General features: G+C 59.7%; 1 pseudogene across 1 annotated transcript; it reads left to right on the top strand.

Annotated features, from left to right (window-relative positions):
• Positions 1 to 5,979: 5,979 nt before the first annotated feature.
• Positions 5,980 to 14,583, top strand: LOC147087042 (death effector domain-containing protein-like; annotated as a pseudogene). Its single transcript, XR_015075576.1, has 4 exons — positions 5,980 to 6,120; positions 9,247 to 9,364; positions 10,166 to 10,309; positions 12,173 to 14,583. The product of XR_015075576.1 is annotated as a death effector domain-containing protein-like (transcript).
• The last annotated feature ends 1,314 nt before the right edge of the window (positions 14,584 to 15,897 follow it).

Raw genomic sequence — 15,897 nt, 5'->3', positions numbered from 1 at the left:
GATACAGAGTAAAGCTCCCTCTACACTGTCCCATCAAACACTCCCAGGGCAGGTACAGCACGGGTTAGATACAGAGTAAAGCTCCCTCTACACTGTCCCATCAAACACTCCCAGGGCAGGTACAGCACGGGGTTAGATACAGAGTAAAGCTCCCTCTACACTGTCCCATCAAACACTCCCAGGGCAGGTACAGCACGGGGTTAGATACAGAGTAAAGCTCCCTCTACACTGTCCCATCAAACACTCCCAGGGCAGGTACAGCACGGGGTTAGATACAGAGTAAAGCTCTCTCTACACTGTCCCATCAAACACTCCCAGGGCAGGTACAGCCCGGGGTTAGATACAGAGTAAAGCTCCCTCTACACTGTCCCATCAAACACTCCCAGGGCAGGTACAGCACGGGTTAGATACAGAGTAAAGCTCCCTCTACACTGTCCCATCAAACACTCCCGGGGCAGGTACAGCACGGGTTGGATGCGGAGTAAATGTCCCTCTACACTGTCCCATCAAACACTCCCAGGGCAGGTACAGCACGGGTTAGATGCAGAGTAAAGCTGTGCAGAGAAGAGGAATATTGTGAGAACGAAAGAGTTGGCACAGACCCGATCAGCAGAATAGCCTCCTCCTGTGCTGTACTGTTCGACGATTCTATTCGATGATCACACAGACTAATTAACAGAACGCCAGATAGCGCTGAGCGAGTGGACACGTTTGGAGAGCTGCGTGTTCACGGTGGAGGCATTAATTAATTAATTACCCATCGTCTGCATCATCTCCCTGTCACACTGTCGCTGCTGCAGCAGGGAAGGACGTTTGATGTGTCGTGGGCCTTCTATCACCACACCGCAAAAGAGTGCGTCGCATTTGCTCAGAGGGCCTCCTCCTGCTCCTGTGTGACAGGCTCGAGGGGACTGAATGGGCCTCCTCCTGTTCCTGTGTGACAGGCTCGAGGGGCTGAATGGGCCTCCTCCTGTTCCTGTGTAACAGGCTCGAGGGGCTGAATGGGCCTCCTCCTGTTCCTGTGTAACAGGCTCGAGGGGCTGAATGGACCTCCTCCTGTTCCTGTGTAACAGGCTCGAGGGGCTGAATGGGCTTCCTCCTGTTCCTGTGTAACAGGCTCGAGGGGCTGAATGGGCCTCCTCCTGTTCCTGTGTAACAGGCTCGAGGGGTCTGAATGGACCTCCTCCTGTTCCTGTGTAACAGGCTCGAGGGGCTGAATGGGCTTCCTCCTGTTCCTGTGTAACAGGCTCGAGGGGACTAAATGGGCCTCCTCCTGTTCCTGTGTAACAGGCCCGAGGGGCTGAACGGGCCGCCTCCTGTTCCTGTGTAACAGGCTCGAGGGGGCTGAACGGGCCTCCTGCTGTTCCTGTGTAACAGGCTCAAGGGGGATGAACGGGCCTCCTCCTGTTCCTGTGTGACAGGCTCGAGGGGAGCTGAACGGGCCTCCTCCTGTTCCTGTGTAACAGGCTCGAGGGGGCTGAACGGGCCTCCTCCTGTTCCTGTGTAACAGGCTCGAGGGGGCTGAACGGGCCTCCTCCTGTTCCTGTGTAACAGGCTCGAGGGGCCTGAACGGGCCTCCTCCTGTTCCTGTGTAACAGGCTCGAGGGCCTGAACGGGCCTCCTCCTGTTCCTGTGTAATGGTCGAGGGGGCTGAACGGGCCTCCTCCTGTTCCTGACTCTCTATCCTGAGAGACTCCGGGCTCGGACGAGTATGATTTCCCACAGTTCCACGGAGAGCAAAATTGAGCTGGATTTTCTGAAGTCGTGGAGCAAATTGTGTGGAATCGAAGGCCAGATAGTCGGGTGTTTCATCCTCTCACCAGCGTCTGAAATAGAGGATGGAACTCGCAAGGATGCGACTAACACGGACTTTCAAACAGGTAGGCGTGACTCCAGCCAAACTTCGAGACGGCAGACAGGCTCTCTGCTTAACGTCTCATCCGCAAGACACTGCAGGAGTTTCTAGGGACTGAACGGCCTCCTGTTCCTGGGTCAAATATGAGGTGCTGAATGGTAGGACTGCGGGGTAGTACCGAGGGAGCGCCGCACTGTCGGAGGGTCAGTACTGAGGGAGCGCCGCACTGTCGGAGGGGCAGTACTGGGGGGGAGCGTCGCACTGTCGGAGGGGCAGTACCGAGGGAGCGCCGCACCGTCGGAGGGTCAGTACCGGGGGGGAGCGTCGCACTGTCGGAGGGGCAGTACCGAGGGAGCGCCGCACTGTCGGAGGGTCAGTACTGGGGGGGAGCGCCGCACTGTCGGAGGGGCAGTACTGGGGGGGAGCGCCGCACTGTCGGAGGGTCAGTACTGGGGGGGAGCGTCGCACTGTCGGAGGGGCAGTACCGAGGGAGCGCCGCACTGTCGGAGGGGCAGTACCGAGGGAGCGCCGCACCGTCGGAAGCGCAGTACCGAGGGAGCGCCGCACCGTCGGACGGTCAGTACCGGGGGGGGTGCGCGGCACCGTCGGAGGGTCAGTACCGAGGGAGTGCCGCACTGTCGGAGGGGCCGGTACTGAGTGAGTGCAGCACTAGAAACATAGAAGATAGGAGCAGGAGTAGGCCATTCGGCCCCTCGAGCCTGCTCCGCCATTCAACGCGATCGTGGCTGACCGTCCAAATTCAGTACCCTGTCCCTGCCTTCTCCCCATCTCCCTCGATCCCTTTAGCCTTAAGAAATATATCCAACTCCTTCTTGAATATATTTAATGACTTGGCCTCTACTGCCTTCTGTGGTAGAGAATTCCACAGGTTCACCACTCTCTGGGTGAAGAAATTCCTCCTCATCTCAGTCCTAAACGGCTTACCCCTTATCCTTAGACTGTGACCCCTGGTTCTGGACTCCCCGACCGTCGGGAACATCCTCCCTGCATCCGGTCTGTCCGGTCCTGTCAGAATTGTATAAGTTTTGATGAGATCCCCTCTCATTCTTCTAAACTCCGACGAGTATAAGCCCAATCGACCCAATCTCTCCTCATCCGTCATTCCTGCCATCCCAGGTATCGGCCTGGTGAATCTTCGCTGCACTCCCTCCATGGCAAGAACATCCTTCCTCAGATAAGGCGACCAAAACAGCGCACGATACTCGAGGTGTGTTCTCAACTGCAGCAAGACATCCTCGCTCCTGTACTCGAATCCTTTCGCTACGAAGGCCGACGTACCATTTGCCTTCTTAACCGCCTGCTGCACCTGCATGCTTACCTTCAGCGACTGGTGCACAAGGACACCCAGGTCTCGTTGCACTTCCCCTTCTCCCAATCTATTGCCGTTCAGATAATTGCCTTCCTGTTTTTGCCACCGAAGCGGATAACCTCGCATTTATCCACGTTATACTGCAACTGCCGTGCTTCTGCCCAATCCCCCAACCTGTCCAAATCGCCCTGGAGTTTCTCGGCATCCTCCTCACAGCACACACGCCCACCCAGCTTTGTGTCGTCTGCAAACTTGGAGATATTACATCCAGTTCCCTCGTCCAGATCGTTAATATATATTGTGAATAGCCGGGGCCCAAGGACCGATCCCTGCAGTACCCCACTAGTCACGGCCTGCCACTCGGAAAAAGACCCGTTTATTCCAACTCTTTGCTTTCTGTCCGCCAGCCAGTTCTCTATCCAAGTCAATACCTTGTCCCCAATCCCATGTGCCTTAACTTTGCACGCTAGTGTCTCATGCGGGACTTTATCGAAAGCCTTCCAAAACACTGGCTAAAACACGCACTACTAAACGAAATCACTATCCCCGTGGAGAATAAAACCCGGATTACAATCGACAGGCACAGAGTACAAAAGAACGACGGAAAACGCCGCGAAAAACTCAGCAGGCCAGGCGGCGTCCGCGGAGAGAGAAACAGAGTCGACGTTTCGGCTACATCGGACGCGACTGGTCACGCCGAGAAAGCCATCGGACTCGAATCGACCGGCATTCCCACACAGAGCGAGAGCAGCACGTGGCGGGGCCGGGCTCTCCCGGCACGGCCTCCCCCCCCCACCTCGAAGCCACTTCAGCGACCTCAGTTCAACGCCACCGGTCAAGCGAGCCTCACCCGGTCTCCGGAGCCCTCCGCGGCCCCGCTCTGCGGCCTCGGCCTCGCCTCACTCCCCGGACTCCCCCGACTCCCGTCACCCCGGGCAGTCCGTCCCGGGCCCAATCTGTGAAGCGCCGCACTCCGTGCAAGGCCGCAACGCCGAGCCTCTCTTTATAGGTGCTGCAAGCAGGACTTGCTGAGGCCGAGTGCAGGAGAAGCAGCGTCCTCACATGACTGGCCTCGCCCTTGTCAAGTGCCTTCAGCTGCACACAGTGGCTGGCCTCCCGAGTTAACCCTCGCAGCGCCAGGAGGGAGCCCCCCGCTCTGCCATTAACCCTCGCTGCGTCGGGCAGCGCCCCCGCTCTGCCATTAACCCTCGCTGCGCCGGGCCCCGCCCCCGCTCTGCCATTAACCCTCGCTGCGTCGGGCAGCGCCCCGCTCTGCCATTAACCCTCGCTGCGCCGGGCCCCGCCCCCGCTCTGCCATTAACCCTCGCCGCGCCGGGCCCCGCCCCCGCTCCGCCTTTAACCCTCGCTGCGCCGGGCCCCGCCCCGCTCTGCCGTTAACCCTCGCAGCGCCAGGCCCCGCCCCCGCTCCGCATTTAACCCTCGCTGCGCCGGGCCCCGCCCCGCTCTGCCGTTTACCCTCGCAGCGCCGGGGCAGCCTCTCTCTCTCTTTAACCCTCGCTGCGCCGGGCCCCGCCCCCGCTCTGCCATTAACCCTCGCTGCGCCGGGGCAGCCTCTCTCTCTCTTTAACCCTCGCCGCGCCGGGAGCGCCCCGCTCCGCCATTAACCCTCGCCGCGCCGGGCCCCGCCCCCGCTCTGCCATTAACCCTCGCTGCGCCGGGACAGCCTCTCTCTCTCTCTCTTTAACCCTCGCTGCGCCGGGCCCCGCCCCCGCTCTGCCATTAACCCTCGCTGCGCCGGGGCAGCCTCTCTCTCTCTCTAACCCTCGATGCGCCGGGCCCCGCCTCTCTCTCTCTTTAACCCTCGCTGCGCCGGGAGCGCCCCCGCTCAGCCATTAACCCTCGCCGCGCCGGCCACGCCCCCGCTCCGCCATTAACCCTCGCGGCGCCGGGAGGGAGCCCCCTCTCCCTCTCTCTCTCTCTTCAACCCAGGCGTCGCGTCTCCTGCGCTCGCACGGGAAGGTGCCGGGCGAAGGGGAAGGGTCGCCGGGGGCGACGGAGGAGCGGACCGGGGCGTCGCGGAGGGAGCGGCCCCGACGGAACGCCGAAAGGGGAGGGGAGGGGAGGGGAAGACGCGTCCGGCGGCGGGATCGCGCCGCAAACGGCGGAGGACGAGCCGTCGAAGGCGGAGGCCGGCGGGCCGAAAGGCGAAGGCGAGGGGAACATGGTCGCCGTTCCGGGAGGGAGGGGGAAGGGGGCGAGAGCAGAAGCGCGGCAAACGGAACGCGCACGATCGGGCTCGCCGGAGTTCAGAAGAACGAGAGGGCGTCTCGTCGAAGCTTCTCGCATTCCGACAGCGCCGGACACACCGGACGCGGGAAGGACGTTCCCGACGGCGGGGGAGCGCAGAACCGGGGGTCGCAGTCCAAGGCCGAGGGGCAGGCCGGCCAGGACAGAGACGAGGAGGAATTTCTTCACCCAGAGAGCGGCGAACCTGTGCAATTCTCGACCGCAGAAGGCGGCCGAGGCCAATTCGTTAAGGATACTCGACGAGGAGTCGGAGATGTTTCTCGAGGCTAAGGGCGTCGAGGGAGACGGGGAGAAGGCAGGGACCGGGTGCTGAATTTGGACGATCGGCCGCGATCTCGTCGAGCGGCGGAGCGGGCCCGAGGGGCCGAACGGCCTGCTCCTATCGACGTTTCTAAGCAGAGGGTCGCGGTCGACGGGGGTTTGTGCGACCGGGAGGCCGTTTCCGGCGGCGTTCCGCAGGGCTCGGCACTCGGTCCCTCGCTTTTTGCGGTACACGTCGACGACCTCGACTTGAACACGGGGTCGGATGAAAAAGTTTGCAGACGAGACGAAAATCGGCCGCGCGGCCGAGACCGAAGAAGGAAGCCGCAGACCGCAGGAAGACAGCAATAAATCGGTCAGGCGGCCAGAACAGCGGCAAATGCGATTCAATCCGGAGCAGCGCGAGGTAGCGCATGTGGGGAGGGCCGACGAGGAAAGGGAACACACGTTAAACGGTGGGATGCCGAGCAGCGCAGAGGAACAAAGGGACCTCGTGGTGCACGTCCACAGATCCCCGAAGGTAGCAGGCCAGGTGGATAAGGCGGTTAAGAAGGCGTACGGCACGCTCGCCTTCATTAGCCGTGGCATAGAACACAAGAGCAGGGAGGTTATGCTTCAACTGTACAGGACGCTAGATCATCACATCAAATCAAATCAACTTTGACCGTCACCGTTAGCGCACAAGCGCGGTACGACGAAACGTAGGCTCGCCGCTGCCGAGAGCGTACGTTTAGATTGAGACATTTCAACGTTCGACATTCATTCGGCTCGCGACACATTCACATCAACGCGACCGCAATAAAGCGCGTCGGCAGACGCGCAGGCTTTAGAGTTGATTTGCGGAGTTCGGTCGGACGACAGCCCCGGGAAAGGAGCCGGTCCGAAATCCGGTCGTCCGGGTGCGAACGCACCCGTAGTGTCTCCCAGACGGCAGGAGGGCGAACAGACCGTGGCCGGGGCGGGTAGGCTCTTCGACGACGGCCCGCGACCTCCGTAGACAGCGTTTCTGGCACACGCGCTCTATTACGGTCGGTAGCCGGGCGCCGGTAACGCGTCGGGCGGTTTGGACCGCCTGCCGCAGGGCTTTCCGGTCGCAGCAGCCGCAGCTGCCGTACCGCGCCGCCAGACGGTTTGCCTCGTCTACAATACCGCGTGCGGTTCTGGTCGCCGCATTACAGGATCGACGCGATCGCACTCGAGAGGGGACGGAGGAGATTTACAAGGATGTCGCCGAGAGTAGAGAATCGCCGCTAGGAGGATAGGCTGGGCTCGTTATCCTTGGGACAGAGGAGGCCGAGGGGAGACCTTTATTGAGGTGGGTCAAATTATGACGGGCCTAGATAGAGTGGCTCGAAAGGACCTCTTTCCCTCAGCGGAGGGCTCTCGAACCAGGGGGCGCAGATTTAAAGTAATCGGGGGAAGGGTCAGAGGGGATTCGAAGGGACATTTCTTCACCCAGAGGGTCGTGGGGGTCTGGAGCTCCCTGCCCGAAAGGGGCGGGAGAGGCAGGAACCCTCGCCGCATTGACAATGCGCTCGGACGCGCACTCGGGACGCTCCGACACGCAGGGCCACGCACCAAGAGCCGGGAAGCGGGATCGGGCAGGACAGCTCTTTACCGGCCGGCGCGGACACGGCGCGCCGAAACGGCCTCATTCCGCGCCGTCGCTTTCGACGATTCCCCACGCGGGGATCCGACGCCGTGTTTTCCGACGACGTCGGTACAAAGAAGGTTCGCTCGGTCGATCCCGGGGACGAGGGGACGGACGCACGAGGAGAGGTCGAGTAGATCGGGACTCTACTCGTTGGAGTTCAGAAGAACGAGAGGCCATCTTATCGAAACGTAGAAGGTCGCGAAGGGGTTGGATCGGGCGGATGCGGGGAGGGCGTTGCCGACGACGGGCGAAACTAGAACTAGGGGGCGGAGTCTTAGAATAAGGGGCTGCTCTTTCAAAACCGAGACGAGGAGGAACTACTTCGCTCAGAGGGCGGTAGGTCCGTGGAATACGCCGCCCCAAAAAGCTGTCCAAGCTACATCGTGACATCAATTTCAAACAGAAATAGACACTTTCCTAGAAGTCAAGGGAATTAAGGGTTACGGGGAGCGGGCAGGAATTTGGACACGAGTCTAGGTCCGGATCGGTCGCGGCCCCGCGGGTAGCGGAGCGGGCCCAGGGGCCGCGTAGCCCGATCCCGCTCCGATTTCATGCGTCCGATTCCGTTAGATTCAGGAGACGGTTCCGTCACAGCGGATCGGCGGTCAGGATCGGATCGGCCGCGATCTCGTCGAACGGCGGAGCGGGCCCGAGGGGCCGACTCCTGCTCCGACCTTCTATGTTTCTATGTCTGCTGTGGCGTTTCGAGTGCTCGTCTAAATGCTTCTCGAATGTCGTGAGGGTCCCTGCCTCGACCACCCTTTCAGGCGGTGAGTTCCAGATTCCAACCACCCTCTGGGTGAATAAGTTCTTCCTCAAATCCCCTCTAAACCTCCTGCCCCTTACCTTGAAACTATGCCCCCTGGTTATTGACCCCTCTACTCGGGGGGGGGGGGGGGGGAAAGTTCCTTTCTATCTACCCTATCTACGCCCCTCGTAATTATCATCTGAACGGCAATAGATTGGGAGAAGGGGCAGTGCGACGAGACCCGGGCGTCCTCGTGCGCCAGTCGCTGCAGGTGAGCACGCGGGCGCAGCAGGCGGTTAAGAAGCCAAATGGTACGTCGGCCTTCGTAGCGAGAGGGTTCGAGTACAGGAGCAAGGACGTCTCGCTGCAGTCGCACAGGGTCTTGGGGAGACCGCACCTCGAGTATCGTGTGCAGTTTTGGTCGCCTTATCTGAGGAAGGACGTTCTTGCCACGGAGGGAGTGCAGCGAAGATTCACCAGACCGATACCTGGGATGGCAGGAATGACGTACGAAGAGAGATTGGGTCGATCGGGCTAATATTCGCTAGAGTTTAGAAGAATGAGAGGGGATCTCATCGAAACTTATAACATTCTAACAGGACTAGACAGACTAGATGCAGGAAGGATGTTCCCGACGGTCGAGGAGTCCAGAACCAGGGGTCACAGTCTAAGGATAAGGGGTAAACCGTTTAGGACTGAGATGAGGAGCGATTTCTTCACTCAGAGGGCGGTGAATCTTTGGAACTCTCTGCCCCACAGGGCTGCGGAGGCTCCGTCATCGAGTATATTCAAGACGGAAATCGAGAGATTTTTGGACTCTAGGGGAATCCAGGGAAAGTGGAATTGTGCGCAAATTAGCTGCCGCGGTTCCCACATTTAAAACACCGAGCACATTGGCCGCGAAGTGCTTTGGAACGTCCCGAGGCGGAAGAAGGCGAGTTCTGTCCATTCTTGTCCGGCACGTTTCCAGCACCGCAGATAATTACCGGAAAGGGATCTATTCGGTGTCTGAGGTTGGGCCGATTCTAAAGGTACAGGGAGGCTCCGGGAGCTCGGAGATCCGGCGGGAAACGTGGTGACCGAGCCGATAGTGTAACAGGTACCGGCGAACAGACAGCTAACTCCTTCTCCTCCTCCATCTTCCAGTGTCTCCGGATCCGGTGGACAAATACCTGGAGGACACGTCAGTGACATACGTGATGCCTCGAACATTGTCGGCGACTGGAGGATCAGAATACGGCAAATCAGGTACAGCACGGGGTTCGATACAGAGTAAAGCTCCCTCTACACTGTCCCGTCAAACACTCCCAGGGCAGGTACAGCACGGGTTAGATACAGAGTAAAGCTCCCTCTACACTGACCCATCAAACACTCCCAGGGCAGGTACAGCACGGGTTAGATACAGAGTAAAGCTCCCTCTACACTGACCCATCAAACACTCCCAGGGCAGGTACAGCACGGGGTTAGATACAGAGTAAAGCTCCCTCTACACTGTCCCGTCAAACACTCCCAGGGCAGGTACAGCAGAGGTTAGATACAGAGTAAAGCTCCCTCTACACTGTCCCATCAAAGACTCCCAGGGCAGGTACGGCATGGGTTAGGTACAGAGTAAAGCTCCCTCTGCACTGTCCCATCAAACACTCCCAGGGCAGGTACAGCACGGGGTTAGATACAGAGTAAAGCTCCCTCTGCACTGTCCCATCAAACACTCCCAGGGCAGGTACAGCACGGGTTAGATACAGAGTAAAGCACCCTCTACACTGTCCCATCAAACACTCCCAGGGCAGGTACAGCACGGGTTAGATACAGAGTAAAGCTCCCTCTACACTGTCCCATCAAACACTCCCAGGGCAGGTACAGCACGGGTTAGATACAGAGTAATGCTCCCTCTACACTGTCCCATCAAACACTCCCAGGACAGGTACAGCATGGGTTAGATACAGAGTAAAGCTCCCTCTACACTGTCCCATCGAACACTCCCAAGGCAGGTACAACGGGTTAGATACAGAGTAAAGCTCCCTCTACACTCTCCCATTACTCTTTCTGCAGATCTGTCCCATCGCTTGCTGTACTGTTCCCCCGCCACTCCGCAGCCCCTCCGACAGAGACTGTATCGGGGCAGAGCCCCTGGGAACTCTCGGGGCAAGCGGAAGAAATCGACTGTCCTGGACACCAAGGAGAAGCAGACTTGCGGTGAGAGTCTGATCGTAGCGCGGGGTCTCCGCCTGCCCGTCCCTCACTGTTCCCTGTCCGCCTATGGGACTCCCCCTACTCCATCCCGTCACATCGATGCAGTCGCGGCCCCAGAATCTCCTGCAATGGCTTCTCATCCCGCGTTTCTCGATCCCTCCACAGTGTCTGAATCCAGGGCCAGCAGAAATTTACTTCCGGCTAAATATGCACAAACTGTATTCCCCAGCCGCCGACTCCGTCCCTCTCCCTGGCCGCAGTCTGAGGCTTAACCACACTGTTGGCAAACCTCGGTGTCCCCTTCCACCCCGAGATCAGTTTTCCCACCACCCGTCCACTCCGTACCCAAGACCGCCTCGTTCCACCTCCGGAACATCGCCCGTCTCTGCCCTTGCCTCAGCTCATCCGCTTCTGAAACCCTCGTCCATGCCTTTGACCCCTCTAGACTTGACTATTCCAACGCACTCCTGGCCAGCCTCCCACGTTCCACCCTACCTAAACTTGAGGTCATCCAAAACTCCCGCTGCCCCGTGTCCTAACTCGTCCCGTTCACCCGTCACCCCCGGGGCTCGCTGCCCCACACTGGCTCCCAGTCCGGCAACGCCTCGATTTTAAAATTCTCATCGTCGTTTTCAAATCCTCTCCATGGCCTCCTCGCTCCCTCCCTATCTCTGTAACCTCCTCCAGCCCCGACACCCCTCCCTATCCCTGTAACCTCCTCCAGCCCCTACACCCCTCCCTATCCCTGTAACCTCCTCCAGCCCCTACAACTCTCCCTATCTCTGTAACCTCCTCCAGCCCCACAACCCTCCCTATCTCTGTAACCTCCTGCAGCCCCTACACCTCTCCCTATCTCTGTAACCTCCTGCAGCCCCTACACCTCTCCCTATCTCTGTAACCTCCTGCAGCCCCTACACCCTTCCCTATCTCTGTAACCTCCTCCAGCCTCTACACCCCTCCCTATCTCTGTAACCTCCTCCAGCCCCTACAATCCTCCCTATCTCTGTAACCTCCTCCAGCCCCTACACTCTTCCCTATCTCTGTAACCTCCTCCAGCCCCTACACCCCTCCCTATCTCTGTAACCTCCTCCAGCCCCTACAATCCTCCCTATCTCTGTAACCTCCTCCAGCCCCTACAACCCTCCCTATCTCTGTAACCTCCTCCAGCCCCGGCAACCCTCCCTAACTCTGTAACCTCCTCCAGCCCCTGCACCCCTCCCTATCTCTGTAACCTCCTCCAGCCCCTACAACCCTCCCTATCTCTGTAACCTCCTCCAACCCCCGCACCCCTCCCTATCTCTGTAACCTCCTCCAGCCCCTGCACCCCTCTCTATCTCTGTAACCTCCTCCAGCCCCTACACCCCTCCCTATCTCTGTAACCTCCTACACCCCTCCCTATCTCTGTAACCTCCTCCAGCCCCGACACCCCTCCCTATCTCTGTAACCTCCTCCAGCCCCTACAACCCTCCGAGATCTCTGCGCTCCTCCAATTCTGTCCTCTCGAGCATCCCCTGATTTCCATCGCTCCACCATTGGCGGCCGTGCCTTCAGTTGCCTGGGCCCCGAGCTCTGGAATTCCCTCCCTAAACCTCTCCGCCTCTCTCTCCTCCTTTAAGACGCTCCTTAAAACCTCCCTCTCTGACCCAGCTTTTGGTCACCTGTCCTAATATCTCCTGATGTGGCTCCGTGTCAAATTCTGTCAGATAATCGCTCCTGTGAAGCACCTTGGGAGTTTTTACAGCGGTAAAGGTGCTATATACATGCCAGTTGTTGTTGTCCCTCACCCTCTGCCTCTCGCCCCTCTGTCCCTCGCCCTCCCCGCTCTGTTCCTGCTCTAACTCTCTCCCCTCTCTCTCTCTCTCTCAGATATCCGACTGCGGGTCCGGGCCGAGTACTGCCAGCACGAGACGGCGCTGGACGGCAACGTGTTCTCCAACAAGCCCGACCCGCTGGAGCGCTAGTTCGAGCGCTTCTCCCAGGCCAACACCATCCTCAAGTCTCAGGACCTGGGCTCCATCATCTGCGACATCAAGTTCTCCGAGCTGACCTACCTGGACGCCTTCTGGCGCGACTACATCAACGGCTCGCTGCTGGAGGCCCTCAAGGGCGTCTTCATCACCGACTCCCTCAAGCAGGCGGTGGGGCACGAGGCCATCCGGCTGCTGGTCAATGTGGACGAGGATGACTATTCGGCCGGGCGACAGAGGTTGCTCCACAATCTGATGGGGCACCACGGCGGACCCTGAGGGTTGAATCTGCCCCTCCCTCCGCTCCCTGAGGGGTTTACCCGCCCCTCTGCCCTTCCCCCCACTCCCTGAGGGGCAGCACGGTCCCTGAGTGGTTTACCCGCCCCTCCCTCCACTCCGAGGGGCAGCACGGTCCCTGAGGGGTTAACCCGCCCCTCCCTCCGCACCCTCAGGGGCAGCACAGTCCCTGAGGGGTTTATCCGGCCCTCCCTCCACTCCCTGAGCGGCAGCACGGTCCCTGAGGGGCAGCACGGTCCCTGAGGGGTTTACCCGCCCCTCCCTCCACTCCCTGAGCGGCAGCACGGTCCCTGAGGGGCAGCACGGTCCCTGAGGGGCAGCACGGTCCCTGAGGGGTTTACCCGCCCCTCCCTCCACTCCCTGAGCGGCAGCACGGTCCCTGAGGGGCAGCACGGTCCCTGAGGGGCAGCACGGTCCCTGAGGGGTTTACCCGCCCCTCCCTCCACTCCCTGAGCGGCAGCACGGTCCCTGAGGGGCAGCACGGTCCCTGAGGGGCAGCACGGTCCCTGAGGGGTTTACCCGCCCCTCCCTCCACTCCCTGAGAGGCAGCACGGTCCCTGAGGGGCAGCACGGTCCCTGAGGGGCAGCACGGTCCCCGAGGGGCAGCATGGTCCCCGAGGGGCAGCACGGTCCCTGAGGGGCAGCACGGTCCCTGAGGGGTTTACCCGCCCCACCCTCCACTCCCTGAGAGGCAGCACGGTCCCTGAGGGGCAGCACGGTCCCTGAGGGGTTTACCCGCCCCTCCCTCCACTCCCTGAGGGGCAGCACGGTCCCTGAGGGGCAGCACGGCCCCACGAGGGCTCTGCCTACCCCTCTCCCCCACCCTCCGCTCCCCGAGGGGCAGCACGGCCCCACGAGGGCTCTGCCTACCCCACTACTCCACCCTCCGCTCCCCGAGGAGCAGCACGGCCCCACAAGGGCTCTGCCTACCCCTCTCCTCCTCCCTCCACTCCCCGAGGGATCTCTCGACCCCCACACCCCCTTCCCCCTGCACCTGGATCTGAGGACCTCTCGCTCCCTGACCCTGATTCTCATACCGTGACCCCGAGGATCTCTCGCTCTCTCTCTCTCCCTCTCTCTCTCTCTCTCTCCCTGTCTCTCTCTTTCTCTCTTCTCCCCTGACCCCCACACCCCCTTCCCCCTGCACCTGGATCTGAGGACCTCTCGCTCCCTGACCCTGATTCTCATACCGTGACCCCGAGGATCTCTCCCTCTCTCTCTCTCCCTCTCTCTCTCTCCCTGTCTCCCTCTTTCTCTCTTCTCCCCTGACCCCCACACCCCCTTCCCCCTGCACCTGGATCTGAGGACCTCTCGCTCCTTGACCCTGATTCTCATACCGTGACCCCGAGGATCTCTCGCTCTCTCTCGCTCTCTGTCTCTCTCTCCCTCTCTCTCTCTCTCTCTCTCTCCCTGTCTCCCTCTTTCTCTCTTCTCTCCTGACCCACACAGACCCGTGAAGGGCCCGGGTCTTTTCCCCCTTCCCCCACCCCCCCCAGCTTCCACCGCCCTCCCCTCCCCAGCCAGTTCTGAGTTGGCTGATCCCTGGGTGCGGGGGGGGCGGTGCGCGGTGTGGCTCTGGTCACTAATACTAGCCTCACTGCCCCGTCTCCCAGGGGAGACACTCCGGATCACCGTGCAGGCGGCATCGGTTCGGCAGCGGCGCACGAGGACAAGGTCGGAGCAGCAACAGAGAAGTTAGCCACCTCCAACTTGTAGATTGACTTCCCCCCGGGAGAGGTTGGAAGGGGGAGCAGGCAGCGACCTCCGACCCTTCACCCCCAACCCTCGGAGATCCCGCTTGAGGAGACTTTCGGTGATTTTTTTTTCCCCCAACATCCTGTGCCTCTCTCTCTGTCTGATTTTTGAGTCGCGGTTTTGGTTTGAATGTCGGCGCGGAGCTAGCCATGAATTATGCGAAGTGTAGCGAACGTGCGATGGTCGTCGGACGTTCTTTCCGCGAGTCGCGAACTGAATTTGTCGTTGTAAAGAAAATAATGAGACCTTTTAACAGTTTGCGCAGCCGAGACTCTCTTTCCAATCGGCAGTTCGCCATCGACTGTGCCTCACAAGCGTCACGGCACCAGAAAGGAGGAAATCTCCCACTGCACTGTCCCATCAAACACTCCCAGGGCAGGTACAGCACGGGGTTAGATACAGAGTAAAGCTCCCTCTACACTGTCCCATCAAACACTCCCAGGGCAGGTACAGCACGGGGTTAGATACAGAGTAAAGCTCCCTCTACACTGTCCCATCAAACACTCCCAGGGCAGGTACAGCACGGGGTTAGATACAGAGTAAAGCTCCCTCTACACTGTCCCCATCAAACACTCCCAGGGCAGGTACAGCACGGGGTTAGATACAGAGTAAAGCTCCCTCTACACTGTCCCATCAAACACTCCCAGGGCAGGTACAGCACGGGGTTAGATACAGAGTAAAGCTCCCTCTGCACTGTCCCATCAAACACTCCCAGGGCAGGTACAGCACGGGGTTAGATACAGAGTAAAGCTCCCTCTACACTGTCCCGTCAAACACTCCCAGGGCAGGTACAGCACGGGTTAGATACAGAGTAAAGCTCCCTCTACACTGTCCCATCAAACACTCCCAGGGCAGATACAGCACGGGGTTAGATACAGAGTAAAGCTCCCTCTACACTGTCCCATCAAACACTCCCAGGGCAGGTACAGCACGGGTTAGATACAGAGTAAAGCTCCCTCTACACTGTCCCATCAAACACTCCCAGGGCAGGTACAGCACGGGTTAGATGCAGAGTAAAGCTGTGCAGAGAAGAGGAATATTGTGAGAACGAAAGAGTTGGCACAGACCCGATCAGCAGAATAGCCTCCTCCTGTGCTGTACTGTTCGATGATTCTATTCGATGATCACACGGACTAATTAACAGAACGCCAGATAGCGCTGAGGGAGTGGACATGTTTGGAGAGCTGTGCGTTCGCGGTGGAGGGATTAATTAATTACCCGCCGTCTGCATCATCTCCCTGTCACACTGTCGCTGCTGCAGCAGGGAAGGACGTTTGATGTGTCGTGGGCCTTCTATCACCACACCGCAAAAGAGTGCGTCGCATTTGCTCAGAGGGCCTCCTCCTGCTCCTGTGTGACAGGCTCGAGGGGACTGAATGGGCCTCCTCCTGTTCCTGTGTGACAGGCTCGAGGGGCTGAATGGGCCTCCTCCTGTTCCTGTGTAACAGGCTCGAGGGGCTGAATGGGCCTCCTCCTGTTCCTGTGTAACAGGCTCGAGGGGCTGAATGGACCTCCTCCTGTTCCTGTGTAACAGGCTCGAGGGGCTGAATGGGCTTCCTCCTGTTCCTGTGT

Source organism: Somniosus microcephalus, unplaced genomic scaffold (assembly GCF_052327205.1).
Source record: "Somniosus microcephalus isolate GS21.2 unplaced genomic scaffold, FLI_Smic_1.0 unresolved_chr6, whole genome shotgun sequence".
In the NCBI taxonomy this organism is placed as follows: Eukaryota; Metazoa; Chordata; class Chondrichthyes; order Squaliformes; family Somniosidae; genus Somniosus; species Somniosus microcephalus.
Note: the sequence above shows the minus strand (reverse complement) of the source record. Positions and strands in the feature narration are given on the sequence as shown.